A 12396-nucleotide genomic window follows, 5' to 3' on the forward strand; every position below is an offset into this window, starting at 1 on the left:
GGGCTGGGACAACATTTGGCAGGATCCTTAATGTTTCCCTCCCTCCCTTCTGGACTGATTGAGCAGACAGTGTGATGTACCAGTTGTTTCTTCAACACAGCCTGTGTTGCTGCTCTTCTTTGTAATGGAGGTGTAGCAAACCTGGGAAGGTTATGTATCCAAGGAAGCCTCTGTATGTGAACAGTTTCCTAAACCAGTTCAAACCAGTCTGTGCTGGACCTTGGCAAGTGTCAGTTGAGTAACTGTTCATAAAAGTTTCATTCCAAATATGGCTGTGTTCCTTACTGTTGCTGGGGGGTGGGGGTTTCTAACCAAGATGGAAAATTCTAATTGGATTTTTCCTATGCTTGACTAGTGTAGGGATCTAAAATTGATTATTGGTCCAGTTTCTTGGTCTTTCCTCATAAATCACAGTAGGAATTTGTGGGAGGTATGCTGAAGATATCCCTACCATAAGCATACAGTCATGGTGCAGCCCTATGTAAACTATACAAGGGTACATAACTCCTTTATACTCACCATCTATGTGGGTAAAGATAAAATTATTACATATATCCAGAGTTTTTCCACTAGTACTGTGCTCATTATACCAGGAGACCCTACTGATTACGTGACGGAGTTTTTTAATTTACCACGGGCAAATGTCTAGTGACACTGGGATTTTGGATACAATGAGCCTTCCAGAATTAGATATGCCTTGGATGGAAGATGCAGAGAGCACTGAAACAGAGCCAGTATCAGCTTCTAGCAAAGGACCTCTCTGTGCAGTAGCTGGGAGGGAAGCAGAGCAGTGTTCCCTGCTTCTGAGGACCTGTAGTCTTGGGGTGGCTGGGGTAGGATAAACTGAACCTGACTAACTCACACGCTCCTCTTCTGCCTCAGCACACATTATATTACTTAGGTCGATGGTCTTCCAACAGGTCTCAGGATTTAGTGCAGTTCATATTTGATCAGGCAGAGATCCCCAAGGTGCCATTTGAATAGCAGAGGATATGAGTACAGAATATGAAGGGACCACCTGGGCCATTAAACCCAGTCCCTTGTTGTCCCTTGCAACCATATAATAGACATTTAATCCAGAAAGGCCCAAATACTTCCATTCCTCCTCCCCTGTGTGGCTGAAGCCTGTAACATGATATTAAAGCCGTCACTGAAAGCACATTTTTTGCTGCAAAAAGGCAGAGCTCTCAGAAAATGGAAAGTCTCTGGTGTCTTTGGCCATAATATATCTCTAGGAATAACACAGTTCCTAGCAATAGCATTTCACACAGAGCCAGACTTGGCATTTTCCCAAACACTTTCTCAGCCATTCTGGAGATTTATAACCAATAATTGCATAGCTGGATAAATAATTAGACTCTGAGGTTTTGTCTTAGCTTTCTTCTTATAAATAAATCCCTTTTTCACAAGGTATATCAAAACACCTGTCGCTAGTGTAATGTGCATTTCATATCGGTGACTCGCCTATTACTTGCCTGGGTACATTGATTTTATTTCCATTATCTGTATTTTTTTATGCAATTATCAGACCTGTCTTTCATCAGAAATACATCTATCCATGTGTATAGGTGTATATCACTATATTGGAGATGGTTCATGTACACAAACTGCTGTGGTTTAACCCCAGCCAGCAACCAAGTACCATGCAGCTACTTGCTCACTCCCCTCCATCCCCCTGGGATGGGGAGGAGAATTAAGGAGGGGGAACAAAGCCCTCATGGTTTGAGATTAGAACAGTTAATAATTGAAACAAAATATAATATAATAATAATGAAAAAATAATAAGGGGAAAAACCCAAAACAAACAAGTTATGCACAATGCAAATTCTCACCACCCTCTGACCAATGCCCATCCCATGCTTGAACAGCTATCAGTCTCCACCCGCAGTCAACATCCTCTAGTTTATATACTAAGCATAACGTTCTATGGTATGGAATATCCCTTTGGTCAGTTTGGGTCACCTGTCCCGGCTGTGCTCTCTTCTGGCTTCTTGTTCACCTTCTCGCTGGCAGAACATGGGAAACTGAGAAGTCCTTGAATTAGGATAAGCACTACTTAGCAACAACCAAAACATCACTGTGTTATCAACATTATTGCCATACTGAATCCAAAACACAGCACTGTACCAGCTACTAAGAAGAAAATGAACTCTATTCCAGACAGGACCAGGACACAAATACATACACGATGAGTAACAGGGAAATGGGTCAGTACAAGGCAGAAACCCATCATGAAATGGTGAGGCTGCTCTAAATTGCATCTGGTCACCCTGAGTGAATGCTGAGGTATGGCAGAGCTATGGCAGATCACACTGTTGCTCTGAAGGAGCATTCTGAAGGAAGAGTGGTGACTTCCAACAACAGACTCAAACCCTGCAGAGGAACTGTTGGTTAATGTCTACAAGGTCTTTATAGGAAGGCAGAGAGAGCTACTGCAGCACTGTGCTTTCATGGGACCTGGTGTTAGCAGGCATGTATTAAGCACCTAAGAAAGTGAGGGATAAAGAAAGCAGAGCAGCATTAGCAATATGTTCACCTCTCAGAATTCTACACTGCTTCCATTTCATTTCTGGCATGCCCAAAAGTTGCACAGCTACTTACAATCAAGGACAGGAAAATAGATATCAGTTTAGATTTATAAAAGGACAAGCACCCCCAGCACAGGGAATAGATGAGCACATCGTCTTTCATCAGCTGGAGGCAGATTTATGGGAAGAAGGATGTAGGAGGCTAACAGGGCTGTTGCTCTCACCCACCCTGTAGCTGCTGCCTAGGATGGTACATGCTGCAGATTGTGCCAGCAGGGCACTGCTGCCTCTCATCACCACCACGGATGTGTCTGGCCCTGTTTTAGTTTCTGCCTTGTCAATCCCTGGTGCCCCTTTATCCCTTCTCTCTGTCTTCACTCCTCCTGAGTTAGCTGAAATCTCTCTTCTAATTTAGAGGATGTGGTTTGCAGCCCACAGGAATTAGCTTCTCCTTGGGGGATGTGCTGGGGGAGCAAGCAAGGCAAAAGCTGTCCAGGAGCAGATGGACTCTTACTCAAACATAAATGTAAACTTAGAAGATCCAGAAGACCCAAAAGCCTTTGTTTTCTCTATGCTTGATTCTCTTCCCATTGTATGCCAGCTAAGTGCTGTTGTAAGCCAAAGGCAATGGAGCTACAGCAAGCAGGTCAGGGAAGACCTGTGACCATTACTGAATCCCACAGCAAAGACTAGGTGTAGCCAGTGTGGACCTCAGTCCACCCGACTTTTCTAGTGAAACTGGTTTTGTGTCAATGAATTTGATTTCATGGTTGCTTTGTGACACTAGAGCAAGTAAAGACGCTGACTTCTGGCCCATCATCTCATGCCTCAGCTCTGACCCTGGGCGAAGGTGACAGATTATGTGCAAGATAAACTTCTTAGTGACACTAATTTATTTTTGTCCACCTGAAAACCTTTATCAGAACACCAGCAAGTACCTGCAGTAAAGCAGGTAGATAAGCACTGCTTTTTCTATGGTTATTCTAAGGATAGGCATATTTTGCATCACTCACTTGTAAAACCCAGGGTCTTAATAGGCTGAGTCAGATGAAAGCAATCTGTAAGACCTCATTACTATTTCCTCGTAACCACATTATTCTTTTCTCCACTGGATCCAAGCCTTGCAGCAAGGGCCACTTCTACAATGCACAGGATATGATTCTGCTGGAATTCTACCCAAAGAGGAAGGGCTGTGAAGCCAGGGAACTAGGCTTGGCCACACACCTCCCCCTTCCCAGCACCCCAGCCACACACTGGGCTTTATCCCCAGACCTCAGGAGACCTTCTTGGCATGAACTTGCATGGGCACATTTTGTTGGGGTCCAGGCCAGCTGCTTCCTGCACGTTTCACTCACACCCTGTGTAGGGGTTCGCAGAACCCTCAGTACTCTGCAAAATTGAATGTTTTGATTTTGCTGGCTGGCAGGAAGTTCACTTGCCCCTGGCTTTTTCTGAGAGGCATTGGGGAGCAGTTGCACCCCAGAGCCAAGGCAAGGCTGTCAAGTGGTTGTGGTAGTTGACTGGCTGCTGAAAGGGAGCCAGGAGTGTCAGGAAAGACATTACTCACTCTATTTGCTAGAAAAAGCTGTAGTAATCACCAAGTGCTCTCCTGGTCCTATGAGGGTTTGTTTGGGATTTGCTTTTTTCCATTTCTTTGACCTGTTGAGTTCTGGGTTTGCTATTACCTTGTGAAACTCAATGATTCTATGTTTCTATGAAACACCACAGAGAACCTCTGCCCTTAGCAGCCAAACCTGTCCTCTACCTCACAAACAGGGCAGCTGTCCCCATGGTCCTACAGCTGTAACATGGCTACTCCACTGCTGCATAGCCCTTACAGGAGCATCCCCCAGAGAGCACCCAGACACTGCTGCCACTGCCCTGTGCTCATCTGTCCTCTTAGAAGGGCAGTGGCATAGTAAAAATCAATCTATTCTTTACACCATTGGGTGCCCTTGTGAGTCTCTTCACACTGTACATAGAAGGGGATGAGGGCGATGAATTCACCTATGTTTATCATAAATTTTCACATAATTAGAAGGACTTTCTGTCTAGGGTCCACACTGTACCATGGAGACCTGTGCAATAAGATGTGGTCAGGGCAACACGGTAGGAATAGCCAAGCTTTTCACTGACGGGATGACCTTTGGGACTGAGAGGCTGAAACACACTTCATAAGGGGCTACTGTGTCTGGAGTTAGGGAATAGCTCTGCCTAACCCACACAGAAGACATTCCTACTGATGCTGAGCTATGTCCTCTTCAGGATGTGATGAAGTTAGAGAAAGGGCAGAGATGGACAACTCAGGTTATCATGGTAATGAAACAACTTCTAAGGAGAGACTAAAAAGCGTTTGGAGAGGAGGCAGCACGGGGTTGTGACTGACATTTGCAAAATCATGAAGGCAGTGAATGAGTTGAATGCAGAATAGTTATTCATCACTAGAACTAGGGGAAGCGTGATAAAACTAGTAGAAGATCAGTTTAAGCCAGATAAAAATACTTCTTCACCTATTGGGTAGTAAGCCTTCCTCAGAGCCCTGCTTGAGCTTTGCCATGGAAAGAACGAGAAGGATCACATGCAAAACTGAGTGACGGAATGAGCCAGAAACTGAGCAGTGAGTTGGCCAGGGTCAAACATCTCCTCTTATTTATCACTGTCACCATAACCATTGTGCATGTCTCCAGTGTATGCTCATCAATAATTTTGATATAAACCTTGTGGGTACTCATGTATTTGGCTTATTACAAGAACACATCCTCAGCCTGTAATTCTTGCACAAAAAGCAAGATAAGAATTAAGAGCTGTGATTTACAAGAATGAGTAAGGCAGTGTTTAACCTAGCCAGCTAGTTCTCCTTTAAATCTCTGCTGAAAGCCACAGGCAAACTTCCAGAATGTGAGTCTTCAGTATTTCCTATAGTTTGAACAAGAGTTCAGCTGGAGTTCTAAATTACTGAAGGGAACTGGCTTTTGTCCATCTGGTTTCCACCAGCTCTGCAAAGATCACATAAAAATTGAAATGAACATCCTAAAATTTCAAAATATGCTGCAGCCATTAGTGAGAAACACAAGTGCAATAACCTAACAGCAAGGTCAACTGCAAAAGAAATTTGGACCTCTGGCTACAGCATGACCTGAGTGGTGTGAGGAGCAACAACTGCTAGATCATTATGAGGAAGAATTCATTATCCACCCACATCAGTGGGAGCCATGAGAAGGGGTTTGGAGACTTCACTTTCCATCCAGCTTACACGGAAAGAAATCTGGAAACTGCCAACCCACCCCCCATTCTAGGCCAAATCCAAACTTTGGCAACCCTAAAGGAAATGTTTGCTAGTTAGAAATTTTGGTGCTTCTACCCATGAACATTTTCACTGAAAGGCCCAGAAACATCCCAAGGTAAGTATCCTGCCTTTTCAGTATGCTCAGTAGCTATTCTTGATCAATGTAAGAAATTTGTTAGGGGTAAGCTACCAGGCAGGTTACATGGAGATACTTATGGAGACTGGCAGAGAACAGAGGGGAGAATGCAAGCATGGAGAAAGCCCAGTGGACACAACAAGACATGGCTGTACAGCTTGGGATGTTTAAAGCAAGTGTTAACATCTAATACCCAGATACTTTGGTACACAGGAGACTGCAGGTTCAATTTCCCTTACTGTGGAAACCCTTCACTCTGGAAATGTTTGGTGCATGCACATTTGTTTAACAACCCTGTGGAGAAAGCTGAGGGGTGAACATTTATCACCTCTCAGGGATGCTTAATCTATAGGATTTACTTTTAAGAGTTTTTTTGTAGCTGTGACTCAGGCAGAGCTTTGGGCAGTGAATGTGAATACTGAGCTGCTCTGGACTTGGGAGGAAGAGGCAGAAATCTGCGTAGTTACAGCCTTCGGATAGAGAGACGTTTAATAGTCTGGTCCCAAACTTTTACAAATCTGGGTAGTGGCTATAGACTTCTGCTCTGCTGAAAGCCCTGATGACACAGGCAGGAATTTCTTACAGGAGCAGGGCAGCTTTCAGCAGCCTCATTGGGCTGTTCTGTGTTTGTGGGAGGACATACAGAGGGGTCCTGGAAACTTACCCAGTTTTGTAATAAATGTTAAGGAGACTTCCCAGTTTGACCATTCATGAGACTCTCTGGCAATCACACTTCCGATGCCAGAGACTATAACTGGAACCAAAGCCTCTTCACAGCAGGCGGCCCCAGTGAGCCACCAGTTCCCCCATTTGACTCCCTGCACACCCCACTCTCCTGCAGTCAGAACAGGTTTCCTTACAGGTTCAAACTCAGGTTTCCCATAGTGCAGTCTCAGATGTCAAGTTCCACAAAGCAGTTTATTCACAGTGCAGTAACACAGAAACAGCCTGAGCTGGGTCCCTCTGAGGAGGACACCCAACCAAGGACCCCTAGGCTTTTATACCCTCAGTCTACCCATGTGCAAGTCTCGTTCTTCCTCCCGAGTCTTCTGTTCCTGCCTCCCACTCCGTGTCCATCCATGTTGCTCGCATGTCACTCGCATCACCTTATCTTAATCTCCAAAAAGGTTGGCAACTTCCAGCTCCTGCTGTGTCTCGCAGTGAAGATGATATCACCTATCTTCATGCCCTTTGTAATCCCAAAGGTTGGCAGTTCATGGCCTCATTTCAGGCTCCCACCCAGAGCTCAGTCTTCATTGCAATCCGCATCTCAGTGTGCGTCTTGCAATCCAGGACTAGATGTATTCCTTAACAATAACCTGGAAAAAAATGAAGAAGGGAGGGGTTATTCCTGATCCATATCAGTTTGTTTGTTTGGTCTATGGTGCTGTCCCAGAAATGGTAGTTAATGAATCTTCAGCTGTGAAATGGTCATGAGCAATTAGCAGCACAAGCTGCTGAAGCTGGCACTGCTGCAATGAGAAATGTTTGTAGACCCACAGCTTGAAAAGTTAAAACTTTGTCCAGTCCTTCAGCAAAGGCTTAAACTGATAGACAAGGAGGCAAGTAGGTAATGTGGTAATGCAAAGAATTTTGTTCTCCCTTCCGGTTTCTAAAACTTGAGCACATCATATTGTCATTAAAACCAAAATATCCTTTCTCAGTATATCCACGTCTTAGATGGCATCATCAATTCAAGATTCTTCCAGCTCCCCATGAGATTTCAACCAACAGATGGCAGCAATCCTATTCATAATGTCACTACCGCTAGAGTTTTTGTACTCAAGGCACACAGTTGTCAGGTTCCCTGGGATGATCTGAACTTCACTGATGAGCCTATCATCGGAAGATCACCAGAAATGTCCCTGTAACAGAGCAAGTGTCTGTGAAACACAAAGAATGTCCACTGGCTGTACTCTCCATTGCTTTCCTGGAGACAGGATGGTTTAAATGAGACTACAGAGGCCCCGGAAATCATGTCTGAGCCCTGCCAGAGACATCAAACACCATGGCCCCACCAGCTGCATGGCAGTTGACATTCAGCATCACTGTTTTTTCGTGCATGAACTCTTGTGGTTTATGTAACTCATTTATTGAGGCAGTGCCTCCACCCCATTTGTGCAGCAGCACTTGGCACAAAGCACACGTGGGTGGTCCTTTTGGTCAAACACTGCAGGCACCTCTCACTTCTCCTGGATCCTTGCCACTTGTCCTGTAAAAGCATTTGGCTATTCACAGCTACAGGCTTTTCTCTCTGACAAACCACTTGAAACTCAATATCCTCAATTAAAAGTTTTCTTTCTCAGCCAACACTTACCTTTTACATCTGCTCTTTATTTACATGTACAGTTAAGTTGTCCATGCACATCAATGGCATAAAATTCCTTTTTGTGTGGTCATCCAACAGGCTCCCCACCTATTTCATCCACATTCTGCTATATGTGCAACATATAGCCCCAGGGCTAGACAGAGCTTGCAAAAAAAATTTCCTTGGCCTGTCACACTACATTGGAGAAGGAATTCGGTGGATTTGAGAAGCAGAAGAGAGTTGGGTGCTGCAGGACAGGCCCAGCCTTGCTGAAATTGCTTTGTTTTTTCCCAATGCCACCATGATGCTCACCTGCCTCTCCTGAGTGCTGGTCACTGATACCTTATGCTGCAAGGGGAGTCATAGGGATGAATAGGATAAAATGCCACTGGGAGGTACTGAGGAGAAGGCAGGAGACATGGGAAAACATGAGCATGAACAGACATCAGGTTAGACTGGAGTTACTTTCCCACTCACTGGTGCAAAGGTGAACAGAACTAACTGAACTGCTGAGTCCAGAGGACTGTGGTCAGTGACACAAAGTGCTGCTAGATGCCAGGCCCTAGTGGAGTAGCTCAGGGTTCATACTGGGTCCAATAATGTTTAATAACTCCATTAATGAACTTGATTGGACAAAGTGCACCCTCAGCAAGTTTGCAGAGGACACAGAATGGGGAGGAGTGTTTGATGCACCAGCCAGCAATGTACCCCTATGGCAAAGGTGGCCACATCCTAGGCTGCATTAGCAAGAGTGTTACGAGCAGATCAAGGGAGGTGATCACTCCCATCTGCTCAGCCCTAGTGAGGCACACCTGGGGTGCTACATCCATGTCTGGGATCCCCAGTACAAGATATGTGGACATACCGGACAGAGTGCCTTGAAGGACCATGAAGATAATCAAAGGATTGAAGTACCTGACATACGAGGAAATGCTGAGGGAGCTGGGGCTGTTCAGCCCAGACAAGGGAAGGCTCAGGTGGACCTTATAAATGTATACCTGATGTTGGGAGACAGTAAAGAAGACAGAGCCAGACTTTTCTTACCGATGTTAAATGGAAGGTCAGGAGGTAATGTGAACAACTGGAAATTCAGGAAATATATTATTTTACTATACAAGTGATCCAACACTGGAACAGGTTGCTCTGAGAGGTTGTGTAGTCACCATCCCTGGAGGTATTCAAAACCCATCTGAACATGGTCCTGGGCAGCCAGATTTGGGTGGCCTTGCTTGAACAGGGGGTCGGGCTAGAAAATCTCCAGGTGCCTTTCACCCTCAAACATTCTATTACTGTTGTATTATTTAAACATCCTTCTTTTCAATATAAGTCAAATGCATATTTTTCCTGAAATGAGAGCTGAGGCCAAGAAATGACACGGAAAGATGAATCACTGGAATCTTATGGTTTCAGAAAATGTTTTAGTGATTTCACTGTTCCTAAAAGTAATTGTGTGATTGACCCCTGTTGGTAACTTTATTCCTTGGAAACTGAAAGCCTGCAGAATTCCAATCCACACAAAAATCAGTCCTGCCAATGCCCCAGACACCAGACCAATAACCTTCCTCCTCCATCACCATTTGGGCTAAACAAAATACGTTAGGCATCTTAATTAGGTATATGCAGTCATCTTGGAAGGCACACCGAAAATGATCTAATCCACAATTAGCTCATAGAGCCTGGATTCTGTGGGAATTTTCTTGATTTTGCTGCATACATTAGTGTACCTCTGCAAAAGACCTCTGAGGCTGACAAGGATACGAAGCACACACACGACTGCACTGTCCTTGTCCCTCTGATCTTACTGCTGATCTGTGTTTTGTCCCTGTGGTGCCCCACAGCAGGAGCTCTCTGCAGCTCTGTTTGTGTGTATCCCAGGCACAATAAGGCCCTCTTGACTCTGCTGCACATAAATACATGAAATTGCTGCTCTCCATCTCATTTATGCAATCCCCAGGGGAGCGTTAGTGGTGCTTGTCTAGAAGGATAGGAGAAAGCTCACCTTATCGGCCCTCACTCAAGGGTCAGGTACAGCTCAGATCTCTGCACTGAGAGGAGGACAATGCTCAATATCCATTGCAGAGCCTGTCTGTATACACCTGGAATAAGGGAGGCAGAATACATACATGGCTGTGATGTTCGCGAAGGTGATGAAAGCAGGGGTCACAGTCACAGTACTCAAAGAGAAATGAGTACACATGTGCAGCCCTAGAAGATGTTTCACTTGATTTTACTCTTTTGAGCAAAAACAAGGCAAAAATAACTCAAACATTCCAGGTTCTACAGGTTCACTGAAAAACAGTCCAGCTGTAATAACAACAAATCATACACAGTGCATAGCTCATTTTCCCTTCTGTAGGTTAACCAGAGAAGGTCACAGCAATCATGTTTAATAAAAGAAGGTTTTCCTTGTTTTCTGGCACTGTCTCTGAGCAACTGGCCGTTAAGAACTGCTTTCAAAATCATTCTCTGGTTATTTTGTCTCTTTTCTGCTCAATATTCCTCGAGGCACTTGCAGCCAAGTAGATTATTTCTCCTTTTTTAAAAAAAATAAAAAATGAAAAGATTATATTAATTTAGCTCAGATTTCAACCAACACATATTATAAGTCTCCACAGACTGTATATTAGCATGGGAATTTTGAATACACAGTAATTGAAATATATTACATTCAAATAAAGTCTCAAGAGGGCAGCTTCAAATGCTGGTTTAATTCTACTGCTTTTTTTTTAAATTCTGTGCATGGTATGAAAATAAGTCACTGGGAGAGACTCTCCCCTCACTGATGAGTTATTTCACTGCTTTCTCCTAATGGTACCTTATATTTATTTCTTTGACAGCTACCCCGAGTGTTTGCTTTGATTACAAGCAGATCTTTTATACTCTAATCCTGGCTGTATGTGGTCTGTCTGGTGCAAATTGTCCTTATTTTATGCCTTGCCCATCACCTAGCACACAGCCACTCATCAGTACTTGTTGAGCCACATTACCTGTGACTACACACCTTCCCCAAGTCAACCACACTGCCCATGCACACAGCATGCCTATGGGGTCTCCTGCAGCTCTGCTTGCAGGATGACCCTGCCAGCCCCTTCTCAGGATGGCAGAAGGCTCTGCAGACACCTTCTTAACTGGAAAATCCACCTTTGGGGTCTTCTTCACCCGGGCTGCTGCTCTGCCAGGGCTAGCCAGTGCCACCAGGCCTGCAGAGCTGAGTTAATGCCCACAGAGGATGAGTCAGCACAGCTGTCACTGCTGCCTAGCCAAGGAATGGAGAGCAGAGGCAATGGAAAGTGAGTCTGCAGCTTGTCCTAAAGAACAGTGTTCACAGGGACTGGGTGGTCATGGACATGCTATCACCATGGGTTCCTCAGGAAACTGGCCATGCATGAGCCTCAGCCATAAGTGACACTATCCTTGGAGCAGCCTGGTCATCACTGGGTTGAGGTACTGGACACAGAGGCAGCATCTGGAAAAGGGAGAACACCAGGCAGATGTTTCCGAAGCCAGTACTGTCCTGTTCGCAGGTACCCTTCAGTCAGCTGTGAACAGGACAGTACTGTTCACACACTCAGGCTTCCCAGCAGCTGAGGGACAGACATCTATCATCCTACACCTTTCTGTCACCCCAGACCCACCTACCAGCACAGGTCCTGAAATAGCTAGAGTCTCCTACCTGTCAGTGCCCTAGCTTCCCTGGTACTGCACCAGTCTAAAGCAGCCCACCAGCTGGGGGGACTTCTGCTTACCCTCCCTCAGCCCCTTTTGCCTGTCTAGTAATAGAAACAGACCCAAACCATTAGTCTGTCTTTCAAGTCAGCTGGGTACGGCTGAGCTAGGTGCTCCCTTGAAGTCTGAGGGCTTGGTGTGAGAAGATGAAGACAACCCCTGATGTGCCTGTGCCTGCATTTCCCCATCATAAGGCTGTCTAGATCCCATGGACACCCTCCTTGCTTGGCAGGTTTTAGTGGGAACCATGATCCAGCAGCTCAGCCCACAGAAAGCAGTCTTCCTCTACTGCTGTTCTGCATCTCTCACCCCTGCTGCCTACACCTCAGTTTCCACCCCTGCTTGCCCATATGTGGACCTCACTGCTGCTGATCCCCAGCCAGCTCCCCTCCTGCCTGCACTCAGATCACTC

This window comes from Acanthisitta chloris, unplaced genomic scaffold, assembly GCF_000695815.1.
Source record: "Acanthisitta chloris isolate BGI_N310 unplaced genomic scaffold, ASM69581v1 scaffold4357, whole genome shotgun sequence".
Lineage (NCBI taxonomy): Eukaryota > Metazoa > Chordata > Aves > Passeriformes > Acanthisittidae > Acanthisitta > Acanthisitta chloris.